The sequence below is a fragment of the Mus pahari genome, unplaced genomic scaffold (genome assembly GCF_900095145.1).
Source record: "Mus pahari unplaced genomic scaffold, PAHARI_EIJ_v1.1 scaffold_7789_1, whole genome shotgun sequence".
NCBI lineage: Eukaryota > Metazoa > Chordata > Mammalia > Rodentia > Muridae > Mus > Mus pahari.
In genome coordinates, this window is record NW_018392308.1 from 34038 (window position 1) to 51612 (window position 17575).

A 17575-nucleotide genomic window follows, 5' to 3' on the forward strand; every position below is an offset into this window, starting at 1 on the left:
TTCCCTTTTATGCCACTCATAATGACTATTCAAGCTACTCACTTCTGAGGAGAAAGCCTCAGGATACAAAAGCTCCAATCTCGGAGCAGATGGGAGAGTTTCCTTCCTTACCTTCACCTTGAGGGAGGACCATAGAATCAGGTGTCAGACATGGGTCTGGAGAACTAACTGAGAGCAGAGATATGATTATCAAGTTGCAAACAGACACAAATGTGTGCCTCTAGGCTTAGCATGGGTTTTTGAAACTCCCAAGCTCAGCCACTATGACACACCTTATATAATAAGGACATATCTTCAAATCTTTCACTGAGTCCCAAAAATTGGTGGCCAAGCATTCAAGTGTTTTAAGGCATTTGCCATATTGAAGCTATTATAACTACTTGAATGAAAGAATGATATTTTAAGAGAGGTAATCATTTTTAAAGCATAATTATTGTAGAAATGATCTTTATTGGATGTTGATTTTATCCTAAGTACCGTTATGTTTCCCAGTAAATAATGGATGATTTTTATTGTCTCAGCTTCAATACAAGAAGCTAAGAGTTTGAATCTTTCAGAGTAAAAGTGTTTGTTAGTTAATGTCTCTAAAAAGAGTTTGCTTCAAATATTTGCTCTCACAATGAGTTCTAAAGTTTTGGAAAGTAGTGTTGCTCCAAAAGATTCAGANGNAATGTCTTTATAATATTTAGGGTTTTAGCTATACTAAAAAGTTGTATAAAAATTTTAAGAGCGGAAAATTGATTTGCTTCAAAATTTTTCATTTTTAAAAGCTTCCAAGAGATGTTAATTGGTGAAGATCTCATCTTAAGGTCTTAAATGTTATCTCAAAAGACACAAATTGGTTGCAAAAATTCTTATTTATATTGGTTATATAGAGCACTTGATTTGCTGACTGCTAAAAAAGGGTGGCACCTGACTCTGCAAGAAAAATGTTGCTTTTATATAAATTAGGTATAGTAAAAATTGAATTCAACAGTTAAATAAACTTAAGTTGGAGCTCCAGATTAATAACTTTGGAGCTTTTTATTTTTAATGGAATTACTGGTTTTGTAGAACAGCAGATGGATTCCTTGGCATCCAGACATTTGCAAATTTGTTATCATGGATTTGATTTGGCCTTGCTGAACCAAAGGCTGNTTAACGCCCACTCATCTGAGGATGAGATGACTATTGACTACCCCAGTTATGTGGGGCCTTATTAAAAATAATTAANAGGCAGGAGGCCCCTCAGCAGAAACAAGGAGCTGGCGGGGAGCCACTCTAGCTCCCCAGCTGACCAGAACAATTTAAAGTTAAGCACCCTCCTTTTTTAGAGAACCCCAGAATGCTTATAGGCCTGGTCAAATCGCTGATGTATTCACATCAGCCAACTTGAGATGACTCTCAGTAGCTTTTGCGGACCCTGTTCACCACAGAGGAGAGAGAGAGAGAGTCCTCCAAGAAGCCCTGAAAAATGTCTGGGATGGTGCTGGACACCCTGTCCAGACGTTGGCCGAAACAGATGAAGGATTCCCTCTAACCCGCCCTCAATGGGACTATAACATGGTACAAGGTAGGGAATGGCTGTCCAATCGCCTCAGGGTTCTGAGAGGTGTTGCTCTCAGGCTTACCAATTTGGCTAAGGTAAGAGAATTTATGCAGGTGACAACTGAGCTCCCCTTGGTCTTTATGGAGAGGCTCATGGAGGCTTACAGGAGATACACCCCATTTGACCCTATGTCTGAGGGGCAGTGGGCTTCAGTGATCAGTCAGCCCCGGACATTAGGAGAAAATTGCAGTGGATTGAGGGATTGCAGGATTATACTATAAGGGATGTGGTTAAGAAAGCTGGAAAGAGAAAAGAGAGAGGAGAAAAGATGGAGACAGGAGTGACAAAAGACAGAAAAAGGGGTCTGACTCATTCTGGCCACAGTGATAGATAGGAACAAAGGAGGTAGGGCTAGACAGTTAGGGGACCTGGGAGACAGAAAATGGCAAGGGCCAAGAAGACCCAGAGGAGACAGACCATGCCTAGAAAGAGACCAATGTGTGTACTGCAAGGATACTGGCCGCTGAGCCCGTGAATGCCCTAAATTAAAACAGCAGGTAAAGGTGCTGTCTCTCAAAGAGAATGAAGACTAGGGGAGACGGGGCTCACCCCCCCTCCCTGAGCCTAGGGAAACATTAGAAGTGGAGGGGACCCCCGTAGACTTCCTGGTAGACACAGGCACAGAAATTTCAGTGCTTCAAACACCATTAGGTAAAGTAAGAAAAAATGAGAGAACATTGGTAATTGGGGCTACAGGGCAAAACTCATACCCATGGAACACACGTGAGGAGTGCGAACTTGGGACTCAGAGCATCCTGGTTGAGTTGGATGAGTTGGGGTATCGGATTTCAGCTGAAAAGGCACAGCTATGCTGGACAGAAGTGACCTACTTGGGATATATCCTAAAGAATGGACAATGATGGCTCACAGAAGCCAGGAAGCAGACAGTGATGCAGAACCCGACCCCGACCACCCCTTGCCAGGTAAGAAAATTCTTAGGGACGGCAGGATTCTGTAGACTTTGAGTCTCGGGATTTGTCACTACCCCCCTAACCAAGGAAAAAGGGGAATTCATCTTGACCCAGCAACATCAATCAGCTTTTGAGACTCTAAAAAAGGCCCTGCTGCAGACCCTTGCCCTAGCACTGCCAGACCTGAACAAGCCTTTCACCCTATACATCAACGAACGGAACAGGGTAGCTGGGTGATCCTCACTCAAGCTTTAGGGCTCTGGAAGCACCCAGTAGCTTACCTATCAAAGAAACTGGACTCTGTGGCTAGTGGGTGGCCTCCCTGCCTATGAGCGATAGTGGCTACAGCTGTGTTGGTAAAAGATACTGATAAGCTGACGATGAGGCAGAGCATCACCATGGTGGCCCCACACTCGCCCGAGAGTATTATCAGGCAGCCCCCTGGCTGCTGGATGACCAACACTCGAGTGACTCACTATCAGAGTTAGCAGTTGATGGAGCGAGTGACCTTCACTCCCCCTGCCATCCTCAACCCTGATACCTTACTGCCTGAAGCTGGAAAAACCCCTATATAGATGTGAGGAGGCACTGGCAGAAGAAACTGAAATTTGGCCAGACCTCACAGACCATCTGTGGCCAGGAGCAGTGACCTGGTTCACTGATGGAAGCAGCTTCGTGGTGGAAGAAAGCTGTAGAGGACCTAGTGAAAAACTGCCGAGTCTGTGGGCTCACCAAAGCTGGGTCCAGCAGGCTCCATGGAAGAAGGCGCTTTCGAGGAGACAGGCCTGGGACCTACTGGGAAACAGACTTCACTGAGGTAAAACCAGCCCAGTATGGAAATAAATATCTTTTAGTCTTTATAGACACTTTCCCAGGGTGGATCGAGGCATTTCCCACCAAGAGAGAGACAGCTAATGTGGTGGCCAAGAAAATACTCAAAGAAATTCTTCCTCGGTTTGGGATACCCAAGGTACTCGGTTTAAATAGTGGGCCGGCCTTTGTCTCCCAGGTAAGTCAGGGATTGGCCAGACAGCTGGGGATAAATTAAAAATTACATCGTGCATACAGACCCCAGAGTTCAGGACAGGTAGAGAGAATGAATAGAACACTAAAAGAAGCCCTAACCAATTTAGCTTTAAAACCAGTGGAAAAGATTGGATAGCCCTTCTCCCTTATGCCTTATTCAGGGCCCAGAATACCCCCAGAGCCTCTGGTCTAACACCCTTTGGATTAATGTATGGGACGCTTCTGCCCATCTATGTGACAGGCTCTTAAAATTGTAAAAAAGGAGGTCTGGGAACAGTTAAAAGAAACCTATGTTGCTGGTGATACACAGGTGCCATATCAGTTTAAAGTAGGAGACACTATCCTGGTGAGGAGACATCGAGCGGGGAACCTAGGAGCCGAGGTGGAAAGGACCATATTCGGTGCAGCTGATGGTGCCCACCACCGTAAAAGTAAAAGAAATCCCAACCTGGGTTCATGTGTCTCACATTAAGAAGGTTCCCCTCGGCTGACCAATGTTGTTGACCATCACTGGGTCACTGTTAATTCTGCTTTTACTCATAACCTGTGGACTCTGCTTAATTAATCAACTAGTTGCCTTTGTTAGAGACAGAATTGTTACTCTAATTCTAAGATTAGAATTATTTAGTAGAGAAAAAGGGGGGATTGAAGGGAAATGAAATTTAAAATGAAATTTAAGGCCTGGGATTCATGTAACTTATGCCCAGAGAGTTGTTTTGTGAGCTTAGAAGCCTGAGGCTGGGAACCTAGCAGGCCCGGGCAAGTCTGAGCAGGCCAGCCATTACACAGTAACCAGATGTTCCGATGACCCGCCCCCCAGGTTCTGACATCTTAACTTGCTGACCTGTAATCATTCTGCTGTGCCAATCATGTGTAACCGCACCAATTCTTGCTAGCCCCTCCCCCCTATAAAATCCCCTAGCTTTCTAGCCACGTGCTCGGTGCCTCTACCTCCTGCGTGAGGTGTGCATTGGCCTGGAGCTCCGCCATTAAACTACCTCATGTTTTTACATCAAGATGGTTTATTTGTGGTTTTTGGGTGTCGCCTTCTCAAGACTAAAGTGGGGAGGGCTCCCCACGAAAGTCTTACACCAACTGTCCTCCTGCATCCACCTCCACCCACCCAGATCACCGAAACTCCTGGATTCTCTCCCACCCCTTCTTTCACACACTTCCATGGAACCAGGTAAAGAAGTTGCTCCACACATAGGCCTACATCAAAACATCAAATTACCCAAAACTGTGAGAGACCTAGTTCAAAAACTAGCCTTTTAATCCTCCCTTTCTCTCTCTCCCTCCACAGTGTTCCTGGCCAGTTTCTTCCCCACTCCCTCAGTCGCTGACTTTCACAGGTTTCTGCTGTAGCAGAAAGTTTACCAGACTCCACTCCCCCTAGCCCCTTGCTCTCTGTTCTGCTTTGTGTCTATGCAAATGGCAGTATGTACTTTGCCCAGCTCAGCAGCACCTGCTCTAAACTCTCTTCCTCCTCAGATTGCAGTGTTGCTCTGAACTCCATTCCTCCTCCCAGTCATGGCCCTACACCCACTTTGAGTGACCAGGCGGTTTTAGACTGCGGGTGGTGGGTGATGGGTGCCAGAGGTGAAGGTGATGCCATGGTAGGCCGAAGGACTTACAGCACTTGTGGACAGCTGCCTTGGCTAAAAAACCTTTCACTCAATCCTCTATGCTTATCTTTTCTTCAATGTTAAATTTTCACCTTGTGCTTCCACAAAGAAACAAAGGGGCAAGACAAGGCAACCACAGGGTACAATGTGCCCCTCCCCCCAACCCAGCTAAACCCACAAAAAACTGCACCCCAAGCTGTGCTCCCTCTACAGGAACACCTAAATCATGCTTTTCAACCAAAATTTTCAGGCTTCTTTATTTAAATGCTTATTTTCCCTTTAGCATTCATGATATATGTCCAAAAAAAATTTTCAAGTTGTTTAAGATTTCACTTAAGGTTCAAAAGTCATCCAATCCTTAATTAACAACCAGTTTCCTTTTACAGACAAACCATTACTGCCTACCCCAGATACACAATTAACATGATATTTTCTTCCTCAGCCATCCAAAGCAGACCCATGATGTGCTCCTAAGCAAACTATTGCAGCCATAATGTTTGCTATCCATCCTATGCAGACATACCCTGCTGGTGTTCTGCTCCTCTGTTACAGTTACTCTACAGGTCTATCTCCACATGGTGCCTGCTGCCACAGATCCACCTGAAACAGAGCCATCTCCTGAGGCCTACAGACAACAATGCTGCCTTCCTCCAAAAATGTCATCTGACTGAAGACTCCCGAGACACATGCTGAAACCCACAAAAGACAGGCTTGGGACCTTCCAGCTACAGATGAACTCTCTTGCAAAAGCCAAATGGCTGCTGAACTTTGGGAAAGTTATGTGATACTAAGGAAAACATAATGTCTATCTAGATTAATTCATTGTTTTTCAAAACTTATGTTATTTCCCTCGAACTGTACTACCCACAGAACAGTTAATTGATTATATAATCTCTTGCCTTCCCCATCCTTACCCTTAACCCTCCTTACTACTCTGGCTTTGTTCTGCTACTTCTCTATACTATTTGTTTTCTTCTGATACATTCAACCCCCTCATTTAAAAAAACCAAAGGGGGATTTGTGGGGCAATGGGCTATGCACAGACAGCCTGCTCTCCAGTTGAGTTTAGGTCTTGAACCCCGTGAGACATGGTGGGTGGTTAATTTTCACCTACATGGGACAGAAGGTGTTTGATCATGTCTCCTGGAGCCCTGGCATCTGTTGAAGTAACCACCCCCAAAGCCCCCACACTTGAAATCCTCATCTCTACACTTTCTTCCTTGAATAACCAGACCCTCCCTGATCCCCTAGGTGGAGAATACCTGGCCCTCTCCTGCTTTTCAGGTCCACAGACATACCACAACCCCTGCTCTACTCCCTACAAACCTAGTCTGGGTCCAGGCTGAAGAGTCAGAGTTCAGTGAATTAATCTAGATAGACATTATGTTTTCCTTAGTATCATGTAACTTTCCCAAAGTTCAGCAGCTAGACCCACCGGCTCACACTAGCTGAAGACTTTCAACATTGTAATTATGGAGCCTGGCATATTGGAGGGCCAGTTTATCCAGGTCATCTATGTAGACTCCATACAGTTTCAGGGATTCAACAGCAAATCAGAGACTGCAAAGATGCAACTTCCAGATGTTTGGATGAGCAGGAGTCCCCTGAATATTGGGAGAAAGAGACAGCACAAGTCCTGAGCTCTTCACTGACAGGAAGACAAGTTCTTATGTACATGATGACTGAAAATAATAACAAGAAGGATGGCATGGCATCTCAGGGCTGAGGTCATAACTCCTTAGTGCCCTCATGGTTGGGCCCAATAAGCTCCATTCTAAGTCTCCAAGTCAGAGATTCATTCCTAGTCAAAGGGACCCCTGGTGACTTTAGACCCCAGAGAATTACAGGCTGCTACCTGAGTAGGGATTTAGTTAGGGACAAAATCTTGAGAGAGAGGAAGAAGACTTAAAGTGGCTAAAGGCTAAATGGGGGTGAGGCAGACTATCACACCCTACAGGAAGTGTTTGGCTGCAATGTGACAAATGATGGGAGCTTCCTTGGCAGTCACTATGGGCTCACCTACTATGGCTATGATTATGTCATCCTGAATGAGAACCTGAACTCTTGGACTACAGAGGGCAAAGTAGGTGAAAAACTTACTCCAGATCAGGAGCAAGGAAGTGAGACAGACAGTTGGAGGACTTACCTGCTAGGAGAGTGCGTGGAAAGGCGTCTTAGATGCCAGTACCTTAGAAAGGAGACCTTGCTGTGCTCTGGTAAGAGAGGCCCTTACCAAAACTTTCTGCTTTCAGAGATTGGAGCTCTTGTCTCTCTGAGGACTCTTGTCTTCCATGAGACACTTGTGGTGTCTTCAAGTTTTAGAACATCTGTCCAGGCCCTTCTGGCTTTCAGGATCCTCCTTATGAATTCAAGTATTATTCTAATAGGCCTGCCTCTGTATGTAACTTGGTTTTTTCACCCATCCTACTTTTAATATTTTCCTTTGTTCTGTCATGTTTAGTGTTTTGATCATTATGTGACAAAGGAACTTTCTTTTCTAGCCCAGTCTATTTGGTGTCCGGTATGCTTTTTACACCTTTATAGACATCACCTTCTTTTTAGGTTATGAATTTTTTTATATATGATTGTTTTGGGAATATTTTCCATGACATTGACCTGTGTTTTCTTTTGTTTTTTGGAGGCACAGTTCCTCTGTGTATAGCTGGCTGTCCTGGAACCCACTGTGTAGACCAGGCTGGGCTGAAACTCAGAGGTCCACTTGCCTCTGGTCTCTAGTAGTGGACCTCAAGGTGTCAGCCACTTCCACCCGGTTTGACCTGTGCTTCTTCCCCTACTTATATTTCTATTATTCTTAGATTTGTCTTTTTATGTTGTCCCAGATTACCTGAATGTTTTGTGCCAGGATATTTTTAGATTTAATAATTTCTTTACTGAAACACCTATTCTGTCTATGATTTTGGTTACGTCCCCTAGACTCCCTCTTCCATTTTGGCTATTCTGTTGGTGATGCTTGCCTCTCAGGGTCCTGTTAGAGTTACTAAATCATTTCCAGATTTCCCTCAGTTTCGACTTTGTTTACTGATTCTGTTTCTACTTTCAGTTATTGAGCTGTTTTATTCATTTCCTTCCACTGTTTGTGCTTTTACATATTTCTTAAAAAACAATAATTCCCTCTTAAGGACCTCTATCCTATTAATAAATGCTACTTTAAGGTTGTGTGTGTGTGTGTGTGTGTGTGTGTACGTGTGTGTGTTTCAGCTGTGTTGCAACACTCAGTGACTGCTGTCCTAGAGGTGCTGGGCTCTGTTGGATTCACATCACCCTGGCTATTATTGATTTTATTTTATTCAGGTGTCCAGGCATCTGGGCTTCAAAAGGTAGCATACTAGGTACTCATATTGGTTATTTGTTGTTTGACTATTTTGTTTCTTTTTGTGGTTGTTGTTAATATTTCTGTTTCATAGGAGACTGCATTAGCTGTGTATTGTCTTGTAGAACATTCTTCTGGGATCCTGGTAGATGTAGCCACTGGGAGTTCTATGTAAAATGTATTTGTAGGTATTGGGAGCTGATAGGAATGAGAAAGGGTAAGGTGTAAGCTGGGGAAGGGTTCACAGGAGGGGAAAAGTAGGGTTTTCCATGGGGATCTGCTTAATCCCTTGGCATGGGTGCAGAGAGTGAGGAGAGGCCACAGAGAAGGTCTACCACAGAGTTGGAGATGAGAATGGTGGATCCTACTTGGAAGTATGATGGAGAGGTGGAGATCTGAAGGTAGCATATCTGCTTCCTTGGACATAGCAGCCTGCAGATTCCCAGGGGATGCCTGTTTGGTACTGGGGATTGGGATAAGCCATGAGTGGGAGAGAAAGAAGGTTGGAGTAGAAGATCTGTGTGGTCCACTGGAGAAAGTGGCAGAGCAGAAGGAGAGTCACAGTAGGTGGTTGGCTGTGGACCTGGGGATGAGACTGGGGGATTGAATTTCACAGAGCCGAGGGAGAGGTGAAGATGTCTAGTTAGCCTATCTCTTTCCCTGATTGGATTCTCTCTTATTGATTTACTAGCCCTTTGAAGTTTGTTCCTTCCTTGACTTCCTTGTGCCCTGGCCCACGGGACACTTTATTCCATGGTCCTTGAAGGGGATCACAAACCTAGAGAGAAATGGGAATAAAGAAAGAGAGGTAGACGATGCATGTTTGTCATAGTCTCCTTTACTAAGGGGAGATGCTCAGGTTATATACAATTTGGANANNGGTGATCAAAGGTATACAGTGAGAGAAATAATTGGGAAGAGTTATTTGCAAGTCTAATACATTTAGTGATTCATCTAGGGTCCTTGGCGCCACTGCCCTGGGACATAGGGCGGCTTATCTAAGAGCCTATCTTGGGGTCTGGATCCTCCTAACAGTTCAAGGTGACAGCTCTGGGCAGCTCAGGAATGTGAGAAGACTCACTCAGTCCTTGATGTCTGTTTAGGTTTTGCTGGTTCCCAGGAGTGGCCTTGCAGAGGGAGAGGGGGAAGGGCTCTTGACAAAGAACTATGTGGCTCTTAGCTGCATACTGTGAAAACACCTGGGCTGCGGGATGCCCTGGGTGTAAAATGCCTGGGCTGCAGGATGCCCAAGATGTAAGATGCCTGGCTTTTCTCAACCTGGTCTCTGACATCAATGAAATGATGGAGAGAGACCTATAATTGTGAGCAGAAATAATCCTCTTTACTCCAGGTTGTTCTTAAAAAAAAATTCAGGTTTTTTTTTTTTTTTTTTTTTACTTTTGAGATTATAATATAATTAATTAGACTTCTTCTTACTCTTTACTCTACCCCATACACCTCTCCTATTCTTTCCCAAATGGCTAGCTTCTTTTTCTATTAAGTGTTATTGTGTGCCTGCATATGCATGCATGCACGTGTGTGTGTGTGTGTGTGTGTGTATGTGGGTGTGCACATGCATACAGATGCGCATGCGCAGTCTATATAACCTTACTAGTATATATGTTTTCAAGGCTAACCCTGTGGTATTGGAAAAAGTTCTTCTCTGTGGAAAACTGTTCCTCCCACTCATAGATTTCCTTAGGTGACTGTGGTTGTTTTGTGGAGGGCTGAGGCCGCCTGGACTTTCCCCCATTCACTTTGGTGTGAATATTGGTGTTCTCCTCTTTCAGCTCATGTTTGGGCAGCCATGTTTGTGAGACTTTATGGGTAGAGCTTCTGATATTCCTAAGAGACACAATCTCACAGCAACCCTCCTGTCTCTTACATTCTTCACACACCCTTCTCCCTTCAAAAATGCTTCCTTATGTATGGGAGTGTCTAAGCTGCTTTTTTTTTCTGTTAAACTTTTATCACATCCATCAGAATAGTGGCTTTACTCCAGTTGCCTCCAACAGCAAAGAAGAGTCCAATCTCTGCTGATTAGGTAGTCAGAATTTTCCACTTCCAGTGTCTTTATTATTCCAGGAAAAATAATGTGCAAAAGAGTGCTCACAATGTATACATATAGAACTCATTAATATTAATAATGATTGCAGAGTTTAGCAGTGCCTTACCCATGATCAACACCTGTGGGGCATTGGGCTATACACAGTCTGGTCTCTAGTCGAGCTGAGATCTGAACCTCGGAGAAACCCAGTGTTGATAATTCACCTACAAGGCATGGTAGGCGTTCTCTCATGTCTCCTGGAACCTTAGCTCCTGTTGAAGATACCGTCCCCATACCCCCCCACAAGAGAAGCATGTGACTAGTAGTCAAGTAGATATTGTCCCAAGCTTTTGACCTTCAGGCTAATTAATATACTACCAGTTACCTAGCAACACCAAGATAACAGCCCATCATAGGGGGGCTGCTTGATCCTACCTCACTCTCTCCTCCCATTCTCTTACTCTCTCTCCTCTCACTCTCTTACTCTCTCTCCCTTCACTCTCTTACTATCTCTCCCTTCACTCTCTTACTATCTCTCCTCACTCTCTCTCTCTAACCTCTTACTCCCTTTCTCTTACTCTAGCCTTTCTTCTTTCTCTCCTTTTCCCCCTTTTCTCCTCTTGGCCATGGCCAGTCTCTCTTTTTTTACCTTCTCTCTTTCCCCCTGCCTTTCTACAATAAACCTCTAAAACCATAGATTGTCTCTGTTCATCAAGGCCTGCTGTGCTTGGATGATGGGATAGGTGTTCTTCTAATGAGCCATTTCCAATCTCCAGATGGAAGGCCTTCCTGTGCTCCAGTCTATACACAGTGTGGGAGCCTCTTTCCCTGTGCCTTCTCTCCCATATCCCCGGGGCCTGGGGTGTTGCCTTGGGGCCTCTGGTATCAGGGGCTGCCCCTTGTCCGAGTAGGGTCAGTGGCTTAGATGCCCACCTGGGGCTGAGTGGAATGTGTCTGGCAGTCCTCCAGCGTCCGCCTGCCCAGAGTACAGGAGCTCTGTCCAGATGTGGGCTCTCTCCCTCCCCTCTCTTCCCCCACACCATCTAGCCCACAAATATCTACCCTATGTCTAGAGAGAGATGGGTTCTTATAATTCACTTAAGCATTTAAAAAAAACCTTGTTTATTAACTCCTAGAAAGTGAAAAGTAATTTTCATGTATAAGTAGTTCCTAATGCATGCTGCTTGCTTATTTTAAAACATTTGATTTAAGCTCCAAAGTAATCATAATTTAACATTTGTACAGTAGGAGATTGTGATGGTCTTTTTAAAAATTTTAAATTATTTATGTATTTTATATATTTATATGAGTGTACTGTTACTGACTTCATATACACCAGAAGAAGGCAACATGTCTCATTACAGTTGGTTGTGAGCCACCATGTGGTTGCTGGGAATTGAACTCAGGACCTCTGGAAGAGCAGTCAGTGCTCTTAAGCACTGAGCCATCTCTCCAGCACCGTGATACATGGTCTTAATTGTACACTTAAATTCATCATATGTTCATGTCACCGTTAAATCTAAATGTCACAATTTAAACAATCTTTGAAATATGTGAATGTCTCTTTAATATACTGATTGTAGTTCATGAACATTGCAGTGCAGCAATACCATCATATTTCCATATTTATAGACTTGTGATCTCCTCCAATTTTTTGCTTGATAAAAGGTCCAGGTATTGCTTCCATTGTGTGAGAAATTATTTATACAGCATCTCAGCTTCAGAAGTGATCCTGAGTCCTTAGTGATATATTCTTTGCCAGCTGACCCTCAAGATTGGCCAGTAGATGGCAGTAGAGCACCATGAAGGGAAAGCATAGGCTCTCTGTGTCTTGTAGTCTCCTTTCCAGGTACCTGTACAATGAGCCTCCAGCATCTGCTCCCATAGCACCAGAAGCAGCTGCAACACCCTGTGTCTGCAGTACACAGCAACTCCTACAATCAGCAGCTTCACTCTGGAGTGGCCTGCTGTGAACAGGTTTTGGTTGGACTCTACCATAGCAGAAGTCTTCCCTTTAGGACCTTTATTCCTCGTCTTAGCAAGGAAATAATAATCAATCAATCAACCATAGCTCCTGTTGTTTCTCATAGACTAACTGTGATGGTTAATCTTCATAGTCAAGGTGAGTAGATTTAGGGTCATCTAAAAGACAAACCTTTGGGCATGCCTTCAAAGGCATTTGCAGAGAAGTTTAACTAAAGGAGGGTGGTACTGGAATCCTAGACTGTATCCCTAGATTAAATACAAGGGGAGAAAAGAAAAAGCCAGGTGAGCACTGAATTCCTGGTTCTCAGTGTCCCGATTGGTTGAGACCAGAGCCAGTAGCCTCACATCCTGCTGTCACAGAGATACTATCCTGAAGTGGAAACTTTTGGATTCTTTGGAAAGTTGTAGTGTACACAGATGTTGTTTTGGTGGGGTAAACACATGAAGGAATGCTTTCCTGGATCTGATATTATTAAAAAGATTGTTTGCTAAAGCAGACACGTGAAGGAACATTTTTCTGAAGCAGACACAGGTGAAAGGGTGTTTTGCTAGAGCAAACATGTAAAAGCACACGTGATAAAGGATTCTTCACTCATTCTACACATGTATTAATTCATCTTACATGTGTTGTAGAGATCCTTTTATCTGTCAGGAGTCTATAAAGAGAAATGCACCAAACCTCCTGATGGTGTGCTGGCAGCTTCTTCTTCTGTCCTCGGACTCCAACTGATTGGCAGAGTGATGTCTGCTGATGCAGGCTAAGATGGAGTTTTGCTAAGACTGACTCATGTGCTGAGGCAAGATACGTGATGTTTGGGGGTGGGGTGGGGAGTATGAATAGGACTTAAGGGACTGTGAGAGGGACTTGCCTGTAAAACTGTCTTTGCAACACTTCTTGATCTTCAATTTGCTGAGAAAGGCACAGTTGAGAATACCTATTGTCCCTGGTTGTCCTAATCTCTCCTGCTGACTCATGTCAATTTGGCTGAGTCCTGGCTGTTCCTGCAAGGTTGTACCACCACTGATGATTGGTGTTTGGTATCTGGACTCTACCAAAGTAAACTGCTGGTAGATTGCTGAAATATTTGCAAGTGTATCGAACGGCTGTTGCTGCCTTGTGAACTGTATTGCTTATCTTATGCAGATGGGATTTGCTCCAAAGAACAATTTCTAAGCAGGTCCAATTTGCCTAAATCCTAATAACCTTTATTTCCCAATACCTCTGGTGGGAGCTGGACTAGAAAATATGTTAAAGTATTTAGGAAACATTATTAAAATTCAGGTTGAGAAAAATTTAAGCCTACACTAAATCATCTTGTCTCCCCTACCAAGAGAGTCTGTTCCTTCCAATGGTGAGCCAAAATAAGCTTTTATTCACTGAGGTGTCTCCTTTGCTCCAATGGTTTTGTTTTGGCTAAATGAGTACAATGGAACCTGATACCACATCTGGTTTATGCTATCCAAGATGAAATCCAGGACTTTCTGAGTGTTGGACAAAACACTACACTAACTGAACTACATCCCAGCCATCTCCTCCTCTGCTGCCTCTATTTTAAATGTCTAAGATTTCTGTGTCACATCTCTTTCTCTCATTCTATAATTCATAGGATAAATTAAATACCTGTTGTCTGTGTGACCCGACTATAAGCCTGATAAATCCTCAGTAAGTGCCTGACACCTTGCATGTATCCATATTTTGCCTGCATGTTTGCCAGTGTACTACATGCATGCAGTACCACAGGAGACCAAAAGAGGGTAACAGACATCCTGGAACTGGAGTTATACACTGCTGATGTAAACAAAGATAGTGACTCATTCATTGATTTATTTAAAGTTTATGTAAAGCACTGAGTTCTAAGACTAACCTCACTTGCTACCTGGAACAGAATGACCTGGAGAATCCACTGAAACAATGCCTCATTGCCCTTAACAACCTTCTGGCTCTCAAACTGTAAAATTGCTTGTTATCCTCATTTTTGGGGTCTTAGAGTAAAAAAAAACGAGAAAGCAAACCAGAAACAGGCTTTTTTAGGAGCTATCCTGGTTTTTCCATTTACTGGTGCCAGTGCCTCTATTGTTCTCTGGTGTTGGTATGCTTTGTCCAGAGATTCCCACTAGGCTGTGTGACAAAATGTAGGTGCTGGGAATTAGACCACAGTTCCCTTGAAGATGAGCCAGTGCTGTCCAGTTGAGTCAGCTCTCTCCAGACTCATCTGACACCTTTTTAACCCTCCACACAGTGACTATAAAAGTTTTACCTTCATATCACTAGAGTAGCTAATTTGTTTTTAAAATGGATCACCTACCTTAGTTTTTTTTAAAGATAAATTTTGATTGAAGTAGAATTGCATCATCCCTGCTTGCCTCCCTCTATCCCTTCTCAGTTAATCTCTTTCCAACCCCTTCCAAGTTCTTCTACTTAATCGCTTCTTTTTCTTTCATTATCATTGTTACCTATGTATATGTAGGTAACAACGTGTGTGTGCCTGTGCTTCCACACACAAGTATATAAATGCAACATGCTGAGTCTGTTTTTGCTGTTTGTGTGTCTATGGTTTCAGGGCTGACCACTCTCCTCTGGCCAACCACTAAGAGACTCATCCCTGGGGATGCTAATTCTAGCTCAGCAATCATCAGTTGCCTGCAATTCTTTTTCTAGGGTTGGGGGCCCACAGAAGTTCCTCTTTCACTTTATCATGTGAGTGTGGCTGCCTGAGGCCACATGAACCAGGTACTCCTGAAAGGCGGGCTGGGGCTGAAAGAGATTAAACGGCAAAATGAAGGAGGCTAAGACAATGTGTCTGATCAAAGCCTGCAAGTTTACTAAGATTCTGAGTTTATAAAGAAGGGGAAGTCCCACCCCCCACCACTCCATTCTTGGTGCCTGTTGCCAGCCTGTAGGTGATCTGCAGGATGCTGTCTCCAGAAAATCTCAAGGGTCTCAGCAGGTAGCAATGATGTTTTGGAGAGCAGTGGCAGGTGTAGAACAATAAAACCTGCTTTGGAAGGTTCCACCCCAACTTAGTGGCAACAAGGTCTGAATCAGCCTGCTTCAAGTCTGGGGGAGGCAACAATCATGTTTTGTTACTGTTGCTCCTGTCTTGTTTATGTAGTTATTTCTAGCAGAGAGTGTTTCACACCAGACATCCTGCTGTTCTGGCTTTTATAATCTTTCTATTCCTTCTCTCCAGAGGCATAGATTCTGGAGCTGTAATGTTGCTATATCAGTGGGGAGTTGCCTTCCCATGATCTGTTGATCTCTGTGTTGTGCCCTGTTGTTGTTCTCTGTGTTGGTCTCAGTTCGCTTCTTTGATGAGGGGTGATAACGGTTATCCAAAGAAGATGGGTTCCCCACAAAGAGGACAACAATATTCATTGACAAAGGCTACTGTGTCCTTTATACAGTAACACTGATACTTCTATTTAAGTGTAACTTTAATTTTTGGCTTATCAGTTTGTTTGTTTAATCCTTTAACTTTGAAAGATCCATGAAATTATCTATAGAAATTAAGTCCTTGTCCATCCTCCCAGTCCCAGGTTCTGAGAAAGAAATCCTAGAATAAAAAAAAAAAATACACATATCTTAGCCATATACCTAGGCTGTTATATGACTAGATCAAAAATTAGAATAACCTAAAATGAGAGCAAAAACCAAATACATCACAGTCCTTAGGTCTGGGAAAGTGCCTACCTATACTCATGTTACATTTTGGCCTCTGTAGTTCTATTCTTTTCATTGTTCTTTCTAACTGAAATGTGTCAACAAGGACTGTGTGTGTGTGTGTGTGTGTGTGAGTCTGTGTGTGTGTGTTTATGTACGTGCACAAAAAGACTTTTGACTGTATCATTTGGGCAAGTTATGTCTATGGCCATGTCCACACTTTCCTGATACATCTGAGGTCCAGTCTCTGATATTACAGAGAGGGTCTCTTAGAACCTTCTGTCCTGAACAAAAGCCATGAGGATCAGGGCTCACAGACACTGAGTCTCCCAAATAAGACAATATTAGTTAATGTTCTCTATACAAACAGAACTTATGGAATAAACATATATTTTTCTATGTTATGTGTCTATACATGTATATATGTGTTTTTGAATAGGTATAATATATTAGTGTGTGCATGTGTGTATGTATGTATATAAAGGGCATTTATTAGAGTGGTTTATAGGCTGGGATCCAGCTAGTGCAACAATAACTGTCTAGTTAAGGAAGGTACAAAAATCCAGTAGATGTTCATTCAGGACATGAGACTGGATGTCTCAGCTGGTCTTCCATATAAACCAGAATACTGAGGTAGACTCTAATGCTAGTGAAGAAATGGATTACAGCCAGAGTGTGCAGGGGAGGCAAACAAGAGCAGAAAACATTCCCTTTCCACGTGTTTTATAGGGGTTGCCAGCATAATGTGTGGCTCAATATAAAGGTGTATCTGCCCAATTCAGGAAATTCAGATTAAAACTGTGTCTTCTGCCCATGCCAAAGATGACCCCCATGACCACCATCCAGTGTCCCAGGTGACAGACAAAGTCTGAGATAACCCCTGTCCAGTGCCACACAGAGGCAGGGCATAGCACTCCCGAGACCACCCCAGCTACCCAGAGGCACCATGTATGACTAAGATAAGCAAGTACATGGTGGAGAGATGGAAAAGAAAAAGAAGCAGAACTATGTGTAAAAATTGAAGAGAGGCAGAACTGGAGACTTGAGAGTAGTGATGAACATCCTGATGTGTGTAGCTGGTGATGCCCTCCTATGACCATGGTGAGGTCCTGGCCCATGTTGCTGTAAAGGGCCATGTCCAGATTTGTGGCCCTGTAGGAGAGAGGATATATTACCATCAATAGCTAGTGGATATCTCTGGTTTGAGCTGCCACCTGGGGCCATGTTGATGTCTGAGGGCACTGTGGATCTAGCAATTTTTAACTGTCCATCATGAGAGAGCTGTCCTAAATGCCTGAGAGAAGGAACACTGGCCCTGCACCTCATCACCTGCTATACTCAGATCAGACCACATACCTCTCCCAGGAAGCACAGGTTGCTGGCCCTTTGTTTGCAGGTGT

General features: G+C 43.6%; 1 pseudogene; it reads left to right on the top strand.

The window, feature by feature from the left end:
• Positions 1 to 3160: 3160 nt before the first annotated feature.
• LOC110314931 lies at positions 3161 to 7366 on the top strand (annotated as a pseudogene).
• The last annotated feature ends 10209 nt before the right edge of the window (positions 7367 to 17575 follow it).